Genomic DNA, 15,814 nt, shown 5'->3' with positions numbered 1-15,814 from the left:
AACCTGCAAACTGTCTCCCTTGCACATAAGGGGGAGGGGATTGCCTGTGTCCCAGGCCACTGCCTCCTACAGATGTGGCTGGCGTCCTCTGATTCATGAAGCGCAGGAAAGGCCATTCCACAGCAAGCAAACACATCACCCCTCAGATTGACCTCCAGCTCCTGAGTGGGGAGGACAGAGGGACTTCTGCTGGAAGGTGTTCTTTCATCTTTGTGCCTCAGTTTGTTGTTTTATTTTAATTTTAGAGAACGAGTGTCTGGTGAAAGAGATGGTACAATGTGAACATGTCTGCCCTAGAGGAGAAGTAGGTAATCTCACTGAGGTGATAAAAAGGCAAGAGCACCATTACACGGGCTTCCCAAGGAAAGGTTTTGAGAAGCCTGTGTTCGAGAGATGAAGAGCTTTCCTCTGAAACACTGACTGCCTTTGAAGAGGGTAGCACATCCACTGCCCTGTGAGAAATTCCAGGTCAAGGGACATTAAAAAAAAAATAGGATGGAAGAAAGGGAGAATTTTGACAATTGTTTAATTCACTAAAGGCTTGTTGAGGGCCTTTCTGTAGAAGCCACAGGACCAGGCACTTGGGGAGTTACAACATGAATAAAACATGGTGCCTGCCTTCAAGAGTTTAAGGCTTTATAGAGGAAAAGACATCACGGGCACAATAAGGCATAAATGCGTGGGAAGCATCATGAATAAATGGAAGAAGAGTTTTACTTTTAGTTGGGGGAGCCTCCGAGAGCTGGCAGTGCTTAGCAGGATGCTATTGGTAGCGGGGGGTAGGTAGGATTATACCAGGTGGTCTTGGAAGGTGGGGAGTGGTTGAAGGAGAAGTAGTTTGGAGGCTGGGGAGCAAAGGTGAGTTGGGGCATATGGGTGGGCATAACACCAGGGGTCCTTCCAAGATCTGTTGGAAGCCCAGAGGGAAGGGCCCACTGCACCCTCTCATTCGACGTGGCAGCAACACTAGCCTGAGGTTTTCTAGGATTTCAGTCCAGTGTCCTGGACATTTTGTTCCAGATTCTCAGTTGCTCACACGTGTGGCCATAAAATCAGAAGTCAAGACAAATGAGTTCACACGATCCCAGCCAGTCACCCCTGTGTTTGTTGAATGCCTGGGGAGGCGGGGAGGGCTGCCCAGGGAGCAGATGCCCCTCAAGCCAGGACTTGGCAGGCACTTTCTCCCAGGCTCTCACATTTATGAGGGTCAGCTTCTTGCCTCAGGCACACAAGCCCTGGCTCTGGAAACTGCCAACTTCTGCACTGATGCAGCACAGGTGCCCTGGCCAGTCCAGCGACCTTGAAGTTGATGCCTTTATGGCCACATTGGCAGATGTGACAATCATTTCCTACCATGGGGTGACCAGCCCTGCACCTCATTGCTCAAAGATCCACCCATGACCCATGCCCTGGGACAGTTGTCAGAACCTGTCGTGCCTACAGGACAAACCATGAAGCCCAAACTCTCCCAGCACATTAAGAACTTGGATTCCACTCACCAACATTGTTTTTCTTTTCTTTGACTGTGCCACGCGGCCTGTGGGATTTTAGTTCCCCCAGCAGGGATTGACCTTGGGACAGAAAATGGCAACCCACTCCAGTGTTCTTGCCTGGAGAATCCCATGGACAGAGGAGCCTGGGGTCCAGAGGGTCGCAAAGAGTCAGACATGACTGAGCTACTTAGTACGCACGCACCAGGGATTGAAACCAGGCCCTCGGCAGTGAAAGCGCAGAGTCCTAACCACTAGACAGGGCAAGGAAGCGTTCAAAAATATGGATTCCAAAAAGCAGGTGGCACTGGCCTTCCAGCCTGGGTCCCTGCTGTCTCTCAGCCCCACAGCGACTTTGGGTGCCAGGTCATGAGGATTGTATTCAGGAGGACGAAACGTGCCTTAGAATAAGAGCCTCAAGTTCAGGGTGCAGCCTCAGAGAGCTCAGGTAGTAGGAAAAACACTGAACTTGGAGTCAGAAAATCTGGGTTTGAGCTTGGCTGTCACCTTGGGGTGGTTACATAACCTTGCGGAGTTTCAGCTTCCTCATCTGAAAAAGAGACAAATTGCACTCACCTTACAAGTAGAAGTGCCTTGTTATTGCTAAGCGCTGTATAAACACTACTTACTATTTCATCATTATGCGTAATACTAAAATCAAATAGAACCGGAAACTAAGAATCCTGGTTTAGTTCTAAGTCCTGCACCAATGAATGAACAGCAGAGGTCATGTCGTGCTCCCCACACTGTGAGGTGTGAATAGAGACAGTTGTCCCTGGTGGTCCGGGGTTGGGGGGTTCGGGGGCTGTGGGAATGGAGATGCTGGGTGCCTGGGGTACTCTTCAGTGAACAGAGAGCACAGATAGGGCCTGATCTAGGCTTGGGAACAATTGTGTACCATGAACGCTGATGCATGGTTAGCTCAGTTCAGTTCAGTCGCTCAGCTGTGTCCAACTCTTTGTGACCCCACGGACCGCAGCACTCCAGGCTTCCCTGTCCATCACCAACTCCCAGAGCTTACTCAAACTCATGTCCATTGAGTCGGTGATGCTGTCCAACCATCTCATCCTCTGTCGTCCCCTTCTCTTCCCACCTTCAATCTTTCCCAGCACCAGGGTCTTTTCCAACGAGTCAGTTCTTCACATCAGGTGACCAAAGTATTGGAATTTCAGCTTCAGCATCAGTCCTTCCAATGAAGGAGGATTTCCTTTAGGTTGAGGATTGATTTCCTTTAGGTTGGACTGGTTGGATCTCCTTGCAGTCCAAGGGACTCTCAAGAGTCTTCTCCAACACCACAGTTCAAAAGCATCAATTCTTCAGTGCTCAGCTTTCTTTATGATCCAACTCTCACATCCATACATGACTACTGGGAAAACCATAGCTTTGACTAGATGGACTTTGGCAGCAAAGTAATGTCTCTGCTTTTCAGTATGCAGTCTAGGTTGGTCATAGCTTTTCTTCCAAGGAGTAAATGTCTTTCAATTTCATGGCTACAGTCACCATCTGCAGGATTTTGGAGCCCCCAAAAATAAAGTCTGTCACTGTTTCCATTGTTTCCCCATCTATTTGCCATGAAGGGATGGGACAGGATGCCATGATCTTAGTTTTCTGATTGTTGAGTTTTAAGCCAACGTTTTCACTCTTCTCTTTCACTTTCACCAAGAGGCTCTTTAGTTCTTCTTCACTTTCTGCCATAAGGGTGGTATCATCTGCATATCTGAGGTTATTGATATTTCTCCCGGCAATCTTGATTTCAGCTTGTGCTTCATCCAGCCCAGCATTTCTCATGATGTACTCTGCATATATGTTAAATAAGCAGGGTGACAACATACAGCCTTGATGCACTCCTTTCCTGATTTGGAACCAATCTGTTGTTGCATGTCAGGATCTAACTGTTGCTTCTTGATCTGCATACAGATTTCTCAGGAGGCAGGTCAGGTGGTCTGGTACTCCCATCTCTTGAAGAATTTTTCACAGTGTGCTGTGATCCACACAATCAAAGGCTTCGGCATAGTCAATAAAGAAGAAGTAGATGTGTTTCTGGAACTCTTGCTTTTTCGATGATCCAACAGATGTTGGCAATTTGATCTCTGGTTCCTCTGCCTTTTCTAAAACCAGCCTGAACATCTGGAAGTTCTTGGTTTACATACTATTGAAGCCTGGCTTGGAGAATTTTACTAGCTTTAAATTTTTTTACTAATTTTACTAGTGTGTGAGATGAGTGCAATTGTGCAGTAGTTTGAACATTCTTTGACATTGCCTTTTTTGGGATTGGAATGAAAACTGATCTTTTCCAGTCCTGTGGCCACTGCTGAGTTTTCCAAATTTGCTGGCATATTGAGTGCAGCCCTTTCACAGCATCATCTTTTAGGATTTGAAATAGCTCAAATGAAATTCCATACCCTCCACTAGCTTTGTTCATAGTGATGCTTCCTAAGGCCCACTTGACTTCACATTCCAGGATGTCTGGCTCTAGGTGAATGATCATACCATCATGGTTATCTGGGTCATGAAGATCTTTTTATATAGTTTTTCTGTGTATTCTTGCCACCCCTTCTTAATACCTTCTGCTTCTGTTAGGTCCATACCATTTCTGTCCTTTCTTAATAAAATGAAAAAAAAAAAAAGAGAGAGAGAATCCCAATGGATTCTGCTCTTTAAAAGCATCTCCACATTACTTGTAAAACAACCATCACAGTAGCCTCCCTTTTTCAATTTGATCCTTTGCAAAGCACTTTTGTGAACATAGCCTTGTGTGATCATTTAAACAAGGGCAAGTAGCTACAGAAGAAGGTGAGTGATGTTCCTGGCCTCGTGTCTCTGTGTCCAGTTAAGAATCATGTCCTCGATACAGCAGCTGCCCTGGAATAGAGGTGATGTGGTCTATTCTCATCACCACCCTTATCTATCCAAGCCTCCCCTCCTCAACCCCATCCTGACCTTGCCGTTCCTCTCTGGCTCTCTAACCAGAAGCCATGAATGCCCTCCCCAGGTCCCCTCCAGTCCTCACTTGCAAATCCTCAGTGGAGGAGAAAGGTCCCACCCACCTCTCTCTCCAACAGCTTCGGGGCTTGGTTTCTTCTTTTACAAAAAGACACTGGAGCGTGTGATGGATAGTTTCTCTGTGGATGAGGGGAGGTGAATTTGCTGGGAACAAGTGCCCAGTGGGTGTCTTCTGAGGTCACTAGAAAAGGAGGCAGAAGAGTCTTTTTCTGTGACTGCTCAACAGCCACCTTACATGATTCTTCAATCCCACAGAAGGTGTGACCATCATCAGAGAGATTCAGGACATTCATTCAGAGCCTGTCATCTGGCAAGGGACATGGTCCCCTGGCTCAGTACAATCTCACGGGGCCAGAGTGTCTGGGGAGGGTTTGAGCAGCTGTGGGCAGAGAGAGGAGGAGTACAGGGAGAGTTTGAACTCCTCAAGAAAAATCCTCACCGCGTGGGGCCTTCATGCAAAGAGCGAGCCGATGGATGTGAATGAAAGAACATCCCCAGGTGGACTGTCAAGCAGGCACTTTCTAGGGAAGGGCAAGCTCATTCAATAGACTCCCACATTCCAGTCCATTGACCATGACCTGCCTTCTTGTTCAATAGCCAAGACCAATAATCACCTAGTTGATCTACAATTCATGCCATTTGCTGGATTCCAGGCTCACCTAGCCAGGTTCCCATCACGAGCTGGTCTCCCTTCTGGCTCCCCGCTTGTAGGGAGAGGTGTGTTGACTTCATGTGAATTCTAGTTCCCAGCACAGAGTGCTCACAGCATATTAATGAGTTAGTGTTCTCGTCTAGACATTAGGAAGTCAGAACTGAACCGGTGTTCTTGGGAGATGGTTGTGCTCAAAAATCAGGTGACTGAACTTGCAGTGGGGGTCTTGGCAAATGCTCTAAGTCAGGATCTCCAACCTCCGGGATCGAATGCCTGGTTATCTGAGGTGGAGCTGATGCAATATGAATAGAAATAAAGTGCATAATAAATGTAACCCACTTAAATCACCCCCAAACCATCCTCCTTCTCCAGTCTGTGGAAAAATTATCTTCCATAAAACCAGTCTCTGGTGCCAAAAAGGTTGGGGACCACTTAGTAAGTGATGTCACTTTCTCGGGTCTCTTGGAAGACAGCTGACTTTACACCCATGGAGATACCCAAGCATCACCATTAGCTGTGTACCCTTTCTCTATAAATTTGCATCACTATTTATTTATCTGCTCCCACAAGGGGAGACATTGCTCTGGGCAGGGGCTATGATCTTATTCATCACTGCACATTCAGAACCTGGCACAGCGTCTGCTGCAGAGCAAGGGGTCAACCAAGGTCTGCAGGATGGAAGATTAAAGATGAATGAATGACTAGAGCATAAAGAGAGTGATTTAAAGAAATGCTTCTGCGTGTACTTTCATCTGAAATCCTAATACAATAACAGTTCTTCAACAGTTGTTAGCCCTCAAAAGTGAAAAGAACCAGACAGGAGACAATAACAGCAATATTTCTGAAAACCAGAAAACTGACTCATTCTATGCTTGGACAGGAAGAAATCAAGGCCAGCACAATTATAACATCAGAATCCCAAGAAGTGTAGCGCAGTCCGCCACTGGAGGTGGAGGGTGAACAGGCAGCGAGAAGGAGGAGGATTGATTGAGTCTGCTTAAGATGGATCCTCTCCCTGACTTGGCCCAGGCAAGAAGTCTCTCCCGGCTTCCCTGGCACAAGACTGGAGGTTTATTCTCTAGGGTAAAGCAAAGGGCCTCTGGGTGGAGGAAGACACGTCACCACTCGGGATGGGCTTTCATCCTCTGAGAAAAGCAAAGCTCAGTAAACACACCCAAATATCAAAGCCCCCAGATCTAGTCCCCAACTTGATTCCAGAAGCCAGCATTTAGGACTTGACCTTCCAAGCCAGAGACTGAGAGAGTTGGTCTTGAGGAATCTGAATATCTCCAAAAGGAAAAAGTACTAACAGGGGGTCCTGCACTGAAATGGTCCAGACAGAGTGTCCTCCAGATAGCCTGAGAGGCTCAAGCCCCATCCTTGGGACGCAGGTTACCAGGTGTCTGAGGAGCGAAAACAAACAGACATGAAGATAAAACAAATAGCCATGAAGAAGTATCTTGAAGGAAATGGAGACTATGCAGGGAGAAGAAACCACAAATGGAAAGGACACTGACAAAATAGTGAAACTTAGAATGAGAGAAAGCGGTTCTTGGAAATTAAAAATATGAAAGCAAAACCAAAAATCTCAGAAGAAAGTGTGAAAGAAAATGTTGAGGAAATCTACAGGAGCATAGACAAAAACACAGAGAGATGAAATTGGGAGAGAAAGCATAAGGAAATGAGGGCTTTCTGAGTTTCAACATCTAAGTGAGAGGAATTCCAGAGTGAGGGGATGGAATAGGAAGAAGGAAACCATCAAAGAAATGTGGCAAGAGAATTTCCCAGAATGCAAGGCGATGATGAAAAGAACTGCCTCGCTAGGACATCCCTGGTGACCCAGGGGTTAAGACTCTATACTTTCAATGCAGGGGGCTCTGGTTTGATCCGTTCTGAGCGAACTAAGATCCCACATGCCATGAAGAACAGCCAAAAACTTAAAAAAGAAAAGAGCTGCTTTGTGTCTAGCACAAAAAGTATAAATATTTCCACACCAACCAGGTCCCATTTCTCTGAAATTTCAGAACACCACAGACAAAGGGAGGGTCTTGCTTGTTTTTAGAAAGAGAGGGCGGGTAAAAGGACCAGACATGAAACCTGCTGTGGACATCTCAACAACACGATGGAAAGGTAAAAGAAAACCAAGACATCCATGTAATATTCTGAAGGAAAACGACCTCCAATTTAGAGTCCTATGTATACCCAAGCTGTCAATCAAGTAGAACAGAGTTATTTTCACATAAGCAAAGTCTCAAAAAATTTACTTCGAATGCTCTTTCCCAAGAAACAGCTGCAGAATGTGTTCCTCCAACGTGGAAGTGTGAACCAAGAAAGAAAAATGCAGGAGACACATGAAACAGGGGATGCTTCGAGGGTGGGGGCAGTGGGAGGGTAGGGGGTGGAGGGAAAGGAGATGCCAGAGGCCAATTGTGCACCATCAGAGAGTAACCCCTCTGGACCAAAGGGAGCGGACGGCTCCCGGCGAGATCTCCCCAAGAGACAAAGTGGCTCAGATGGTAAAGAATCTGCTTGCAATGCAGGAGACTTGGGTGTGATCTCTGGGTTGAGAAGATCCCCTGGAAGAGGAAATGGCAACCCACTCTAGTATTCTTGCCTGGAGAATTCCATGGACAGAGGAGCCAGGCGGGCTACAGTCCCCAGGGTCCCAAAGAGTCAGACATGACTGACTTTCACTTCACTTCACATAACTGGACATTTTGAGAGGAGACTGAAGCTGTAGATGAAAATTTTCTTGAGATTGATGATGAGAGCAAGGAAAACCAAGAAAATTAGTGATGCCAACAAAAGGTTGTGCAGGAAATAAAAAGTAGTCTGATTTACTGCATGGATCAGCTATGAGTAGAATTTTATAGTTATGATAACATTGAACCTGAGTATTTATCGAAAAAATACCTATTGGGAGCATGGAAGATGGAAAGAGTGTGCACAGGTGGTAGAGATGGAGAGGAGAGATCTGTTAAAACGTTCCCATCTCCAGTGTAGTCTCTAAGAGCGAAGCATGTAAGTATTGCTACACTTAGGTTTTCCAGGTCGCTCAGTTGTAAAGAATCCGCCTGCCAAGCAGGAGACTTGGGTTCGATCCCTGGATTGGGAAGATCCCCTGGAGGAGGAAATGGCAGCCCACTCCAGTATTCTTGCCTGGAAAACCCCATGGACAGAAAAGCCTGGTGGGCTACAGTCCATGGGGTCCCAAAGCGTGGGACATGACTTAGCAAGTGAGCACACACATAGCACTTACATAAGGGGTAAAATCCTGGGGGAAAGATAGCCAAACAAAGGAAAGATGGTAACTTCCAGGAGAAGGGGGAGGATGAGGAGGTCTGACTTTTTCATATCAAACTAGTTAGAACAATGTGATGCTGTGAATAAAGGCATCTGCAACTTTAATAAAACCAAAACTGAAGGTTGAGATCAATGAGGCAATAATGTATTCTATCTACTGAGAAATCCTTTTCAACCACTAGATGGTGCTATTGGCCCCTTGTGGAATCTGCCAGGGCAGGTCGAGGGCTTGCTGGTCAGTAATTCTACTGGGTTTTCCCCCAAACAGAATAAAGTGAGATTTGATCAATAAACTTAACAAAGAAGTAAAGTTGTTTGTTCTCTTTTATCTTCAAATAGTATCCTTCTTTGTGGAGCAGGAGAAAAAAAAAAATCATTCACTCCTAGTGTTGCAATAATTGAAAGCTGGATGCTGGGGACAAAACCCAGACTCCTCTGGCTGTTGAGTGCCCTAGCTCCTAGGTGCACAGGGGCTGGTTCAATAAAATCGACTGTGTAGCCAATTGTGATAAATGTCGACCTGGGGCACCTGGGCCCGGATTCAGGAATAAGAAATTCAGGAACAGGAAGCTGGTTTCCGAAGGAATGGAAAAGCTGAAGCTACAGTTGTGCTACAACCGGAGTTCCATGAAAGTCCATGAAAGGTGCCCTGGGATTCTCACTCAACAGGTGGATGCTTACCCAGGGAAGCAGGGCCACAGGCCTGGTGATCAGGCAGGAGCAGGAGGCACAGCACGACCTGCAGAGTCACTAGTGTGTCTGGAAGGCAGAGCAGTGGCTTTTCCCCTCAGTTCCCTGTCCTTGATTTCTCTGGCTCTGCATAAGCAGGGAGCTGTGGGCACACGTTTCTTATCCATCCCTGCGGTGTTGAGCAGAAGCACTCTTCATGAGATGAGTACCATTAAATAAATACTTTATTAAAGATGGAATGGGGTACAGCGCCCACTCTGATTTCTTGACACCCTCATCCTTTTGGGGTGGGGCTGCCACACCGGTCCTTCTGATCACACTCTCCATCCAGTTCCGGACCCACCTCTGCCTCCTCCTCCTGTTACTGAGTCCAGGCTCTCTCAGTTGGCTGCAAGATAATTCAATGAATCTGAGACAAGGTGTTAGGATCAGGGAGGGACTTTATTCAGGAGTCGGCTGACCAAGAAGATGGCAGGCTAACACCTCAACATAACCATGGTGTCAGGGCCTGGTTGCCAGGTTCTTTTATGGATCAGAGACGGGGAGGTGAAGAAACAAAGCAAAAAGACTATTTGATCCTTGCAGCTGTCCCCTAGGATGGCAGGGGAGTGTGTTAGTTTCCCTTCCTTACAGTCTTTCATAGGTGTGGCTCAGGTTATATCCCTGAGACAGGGCATTATAATAACAAAAAAGGGTAAAAGTCACAGAGGCGATCCAGTGCGAATTTAAAATTAACCCTTCCCTGTTATCCTCCCCCACCCCCAGGCAAGAGGTTCCAGGTCTGACTTCTCTTCTTCCTCTCTGCCCTCCTCCAGGTGTCTAAACTTGCCTTAGAGTCTCTGCTCCTCTCCGTAGATGGCATTCCAAAATCTACGCCTCTGTCCCCAACTCCCTCAACCCCAGACACCCACTCCCTCCTCTTCTCAACAGTTCCAAGTGGGCAACTCACCCAGCCTTTGGTCTGAAATCACACTCTGCATCTATGCTTTCCAAGCGCCCTGCTCCTCCTGTCTTCAGTATTCCCATCAGCAGACACGCCTGCATTCATCGGCGTTTGCTGAATGAGAGGATGCCGGGCACTGAGAATTTCAAGGATTTGAAAAAGCAAGGTCATCCCACTCTACAAGGAACTTGTAGATTGCAGGTGGAGAAGAAAGTCAGACAATGGAAGCCCCAGCAGACGGTGATCAGAGCCTTAGGGAGGGGAGTAGAAGGGGTACTGTGTACTCAGGAGGAGGCAGGTCTCAGGGTCCCCAGAGAGCCCAAGAAGCTTAGCCTGGCTCAGCTCCAAGCCCAGTTCTGCTCCCTGGTCCCCTGATAGGCACAGACCTCTGCTGAATCTTTCTTGGTTGCATCTTCTACCTGGAGCTTTCTCTCTCTCTCTCTCTTAAACTCTAGCGTGCATGAGAGTCACTTGGGGTGTGTGTGTGCGTGTGTGTGTGTGTGTGTGTGTGTGTGTGTGTGTGTGCGCACGCTAAGTCACTTCAGTCGTGTCCAACTCTTTGCGACCCCATGAACTGTAGTCTGCCAGGCTCCTCTGTCCATGGGATTCTCTAGGCAAAAATACTGGAGTCACTCGGGGGGAGCTTGTTAAAGTGAAACTTCTCTTAGAGCAAGACTAGGGTGGAGCCTGGGATTCTGCGCTTCTTACCTGGGTCCCAGGAGTGGTGCTGATGCAGCTGAACTGTGCCCCACACTGCGCACCCTCGGGTCCCATCACCCACTGCCCTTGTCACCACAGGGCAGCATCTGGACAGAGCCTACAAATGTGCTTCCAGCCCCTTATCCTGGAGCGTGCAACATGGTAGCTGCCAACCATCCTGCTTATTTCAGTGAAAATGGAATAAGATTAAAAATTCAGTTTTTTATTTGCAGCAACCACATCTTACACATTCAACATGGGCCAGAGTCAACAGAACACATGCACAACATCACTTGCATTGCAAAAGTTGTTTTGAATGATGCTGTCTCATCTCTGCTCCACCTAAACTGATTACACTGTGAAACTAGTTATATACCACTCTCCTCACCAGACTGGAAGCCCTTTGAAGGCAAGTTCTGCACTTATCTTGCTGTGTATTTTTTTTTTCTTTTTCTATTCTTAGAATCTAACCTTCTTTCATTTGACAACTATTAGTTTCTTACTGTCTATGTGCCAGAAGCTCTGCAGGCTTTGGAACCAGTGGTGCTCAGAGGTGACCTCTGCAAATCCTGTCTCTGCCATGGTGGGGGTCACCAAATAGGTGCTCACTGAAATGAGTGAATGAGTGAATAATATGCAAACCACCTCCAGGAAAATCTTCACAGAAATGGCTTTCATAGTTCTCTGTGACTCAGAAATCAACAGATACTTCCCATCTGTGGAATAAAGTTCAAATTCCATAGCTTGGCATGCAACATCCTTGTGAGAAGCAGGGTTCCATTCACCATGTTATCGCATTGGTTTGCTAGGGTCCCTCTAACAAAACACCCCCAGATCTGGGGGCTTCAACAACAGAAATTTCCCACAGTTCTGAAGGCTGGAGGTCTAGGATCAAGGCGTGGGCAGGTTCAGTTTCTCCTGAGGCCTCTCTCCCTGGCTTGCAGACAGCTGTCTTCTCCCTAAGTCCTCATACAGCCTTGACTACGCCTGTGTGCCTCTCCATGTGTCAATTTCCTCTCCTTATAAAGATCCAGGCCCCACTGGATTGGGGCCTATTACAGCAGATGCATTTTAACTTAATCACCTCTTCAAACGTCCTGTCTCTAAAGACAGTCAGAGTCTGCAGGACTGGGGCTTAAGGCTTCATCATCTGAATTTGGGGCAGAGACACACAATTCAGCCCCTAGCAGTTAGGAATATGATTGTGTAACCTGACAAAACTGGGTTCTGAAATTCACTGTTAAAAACTGTGCCAGTGAGGGACTTCCTTGGTGATCCAGTGGTTAAGACTTTGCCTTCCAGTGCATGGGGTGCAGGTTCAATTCCTGGTCGGGCAGATAATATCTCACATGCCTGGGGGCCAAAAAACCAGAACATAAAACAAAAGCAATATTGTAACAGACTCAATAAAGGCTTTAAAAAATATGTTGCTTTTTAAAAAAAATCTGTGCCAATGAGAGGCTACACTCTTGTTTGAGCCTCCCTTTTCTCATCTGAGCATGATGACAACACTACCCCCCTCAGGAGGTTATTAAGAAGCTTAAAAGCACTGTCTTCTGTGAAGCAGAAGAGCTTGCACATAGTAGTCACTCAGTTAATTACAGCCACCTGTCATCATTTGTCACACTTGACCTGGCCCTCATCCCAGTAGCAATCTCTCCCTCACTGTGGGCTCCTGAGCACTTACCTCCCCAAGGGGTTTTTCATTCAAGCCCCCTTCTCATATTCCAGTTCTAATCTTCTTCTTGCTCCACTCCTCGCTGCAGTCTGAGAGCCTTCCAGCCCCCAGGCTCTGTTAGTGTTATGATCAATTCTACACACCATTCCATCAATTAGCACCTGGGAATTAAAATCCCAAGTTGTTAATTGGTCTGCAAATAGGCTGACCCTCGCAATTAGATTGTTAGGTATTTTAGATCAAAGCTCATCATTATAATTTTTAGTGCTTATCAAAGTGTCCCAAACATAATGGACCTTAATTTGCATATGGTCAATATTCATTCACTGAATATATATATATATGGATATATATGGCTTCCCTGGTAGCTAAGCTGGTAAAGAATCCACCTGCAATGCAGGAGACCCCAGTTCGATTCCTAGGTTGGGAAGATCCCCTGGAGAAGGGATAGGCTACCCAATCCAGTATTCCTTGGCTTCCCTGGTGGCTCAGTTGGTAAAGAATTTGCCTGAAATGTGGGAGACCTGAGTTTGATCCCTGGGTTGGGTAGATCAGCTGGAGGAGGGCATGGCAACCCACTCCACTATTCTTGCCTGGAGAAAGAAAATGGACAGAGGAGCCTGGTGGGCTATGATCCATAGGGTCACAAAGAGTCGGACATGACTGAAGCGACTAAGTACGCATGTGCACACACACACACACATATAAAAATGTATATATGGGGAGTGGTGATTTTAGCATAAAGAAACCATGAGAAAGAGACATATCATTGACTGATACGTATCTGCTATTTATGGATGTGCTGGATCCACAACTAACATATGAAGAATTCTCCTGACATGAGAGAAAAATACTTAAAATATTTGTCTTAGAAGAGTCTTACTTAGGACTTCAGAGTATAACTCAACAAACTCTTTTAATTAATATTTTATCTGACTGGAAATATTTATGAGACATTACCAGCCTCATAAATGCAAATGGAATTTCTATAAATAGGAGAAAAAATAATTTCCTGTGTGTCATACTCTGAAGAGAAAACTTTAATTGTGAATTCATCTATTGCTCGATGGAGGAAGGTAAGAAGCAAGGAAGGGTGCACAGAGGCAGTGGTTCTGTGCACTAATTACCATGACGACGCACGAGAATTTTCCATTGCTTTTGAGCACTGGCCTCATCAATTTCAGACCACGAAGGATGCACTTATACCTTCCAAGCCCCCTGAGTAGTTCTTCAATTGTGTCCCCCATGCTCAAATGTCACCTGTGCTCTTTGAAGGATTTGAGCATGAAAAAGTCAAGGTTCACCTCAATCTGTAACAAGCAGTCAGGAATAGAATCCTATTTCTCTTTTTTTCAGGTCTAGGCTGAGAACTGGACCCAGGTTTTCTGCCTCCTGGTCCAAGGTCTATCACTGTCAGAATAATGACAAAATAAAATTTTATTACCCTACATTCTGCTTCACAATCAGCCAGGCTTCCCCCATCAGGGCAGAAGAAATTCCATGGTCTTTATGCTGAACCAGGACAGAGCATCTCCTGGGCTCAGGACATGCTTAAGGTGTATGTCATGTGGTCCACAGAAGTATACCATCAAGACCTCTTGGAGAACTAGAAAATGAAGGGCTGAAGAATCTTCTTCTCAGAGCGATAAATCATAAGATCAACCTGTGATGGATGAGCAGGAAGACAGGCTACATCCCCTAAGGGATGAGATTTCCTGGTTAGTCAGAACCACTGCAGCCTCACTCAGTAACGGAGACAGGAAACGGAGGTCCAGGAAACCAGCCTGGCTGCTCTGAGCTCTGCTCCTGGGGAGGGTGCCTGGGCGGCGGGCTGTGTGCACTCGGATCCAGGGCGAGAGGAGGCCCCATCAGGTTGCCATCGTGAGACTAAACTGCCCAGCCGCTGCCACGTCGCTGTGCTTACAGGAGAGGGCAGATTTGGTACATCCGGCCCCAGTGACAAGCATTTGTCATCTCCTTGTAATCAATAAACCAGGTTTCTTGTTTTTGACAGTATTCACTTGATAAATATTCATGGAAGAGCTGTACTAGGTGCTGGGGGCACAGCAGAGAACAGGACAGTGACAGTCCCTGCCCTGGTAGACACTGGTCTCAGGCACCTGATCGGGCGCACCTGTCCCCAAGGTGGGGAGACACTCTCAGGGTCTAGGGCAGGGGTGTGGGTCCCCAAAGGCTGGGCAACAGCAGAGATGGGCCAGGGAGGCCCCCCACCACCACCTCCATGGACCAGTCCTGAGAGAAGCCTGCCAGCCCTACCCAGACAGCAGCCCTCCTTTTGAGGGGGTCTGAGGTTCCCAGCTGGCTTCCCTACAACTCACAGAAGTTACAGACGGAAGGCAGGGACTCATCTTTCCCCAAGGTGAGGAGGAACCTAAAAGGGAGGGAAGGGAGGCGGCTGTCAAGCGATGGCTCTTCGTCTGGACTGCTCCAAAGGAAGGCTTCCTGCTACTCCTACCTGGTCACTGCCACCTGCCTCCAGCGCGGGCGAGAGGACCGCCAGGGGAGAGCAGACAGCCCAGGAGCCGCCGGCTGTTTCCTGTTTCTAGACCGGCTCCATCTCCAGCCTGTGAGTCACGGGGACCCCGGACCCTCACTCCACCCACCGGAGCAAGGTCTCGGGGCTGTGGGTGCAGTGCCAGGACTGTGGCCCCTCCAACATCCCAAGGAAAGCCTCCCGCCTGCTAGGTTCCCATCTAAGAAGTGCGACTAAATTTTGCCAGCTGCCCCCTCAACGCACCGCGGAGTGAAAGAGCAGCCCCTCCAAAGCTGAAGCAAGATTTCTGCTCGCCTCGTTTCTTCCTTCTTGCGGTCAGCTGCACCGCACCCACTAAACACGCGCGCTCTCACGCGTGCACACGCTCCCACACGCACCTGCGCGCGCGCACGGATCTCGGCCCCGGCACCTGCACGACCAGAAGCACAATCCTGCCGCCCCCCCGCCCCCGTACCACCAGCGGGGGTGGCAGGGAGGTGGCGGGAGTCTGAGGGCCGGGGGTGGGGAGAGGGGCCGGCGGGGAACCGAGCGCAGAGCCGCCAGCCGCCTCCCCCAGGGTCTCGCTCCGCCTTCCCCATCCGATTCATTCAGAACTGATGGTGTCCCCAACACGTCGCAGGGAACCCCCGCCCTGCCGCGCCCCCACCCCTCACCGCGTCGCCTGTGGCCCTTTACAAAGGTTATTACACATTGTTACACAGATTCCTCGTACAGGGGGCAGAAGGGGAGGAGAAGCCGGGGAGAGAAGAGGGCGGAGGGGAAGGAGGGCGGGAAAGAAGGAGGGAGGGAGGGAGAGAGACTGAGCGCCTCCCGCCTCTGTCGCTGGAGAGAGGGAGTGACT

The sequence above is a fragment of the Cervus elaphus genome, chromosome 2 (genome assembly GCF_910594005.1).
Source record: "Cervus elaphus chromosome 2, mCerEla1.1, whole genome shotgun sequence".
Classification (NCBI taxonomy): Eukaryota; Metazoa; Chordata; class Mammalia; order Artiodactyla; family Cervidae; genus Cervus; species Cervus elaphus.
This window is presented reverse-complemented; position numbering follows the sequence as displayed.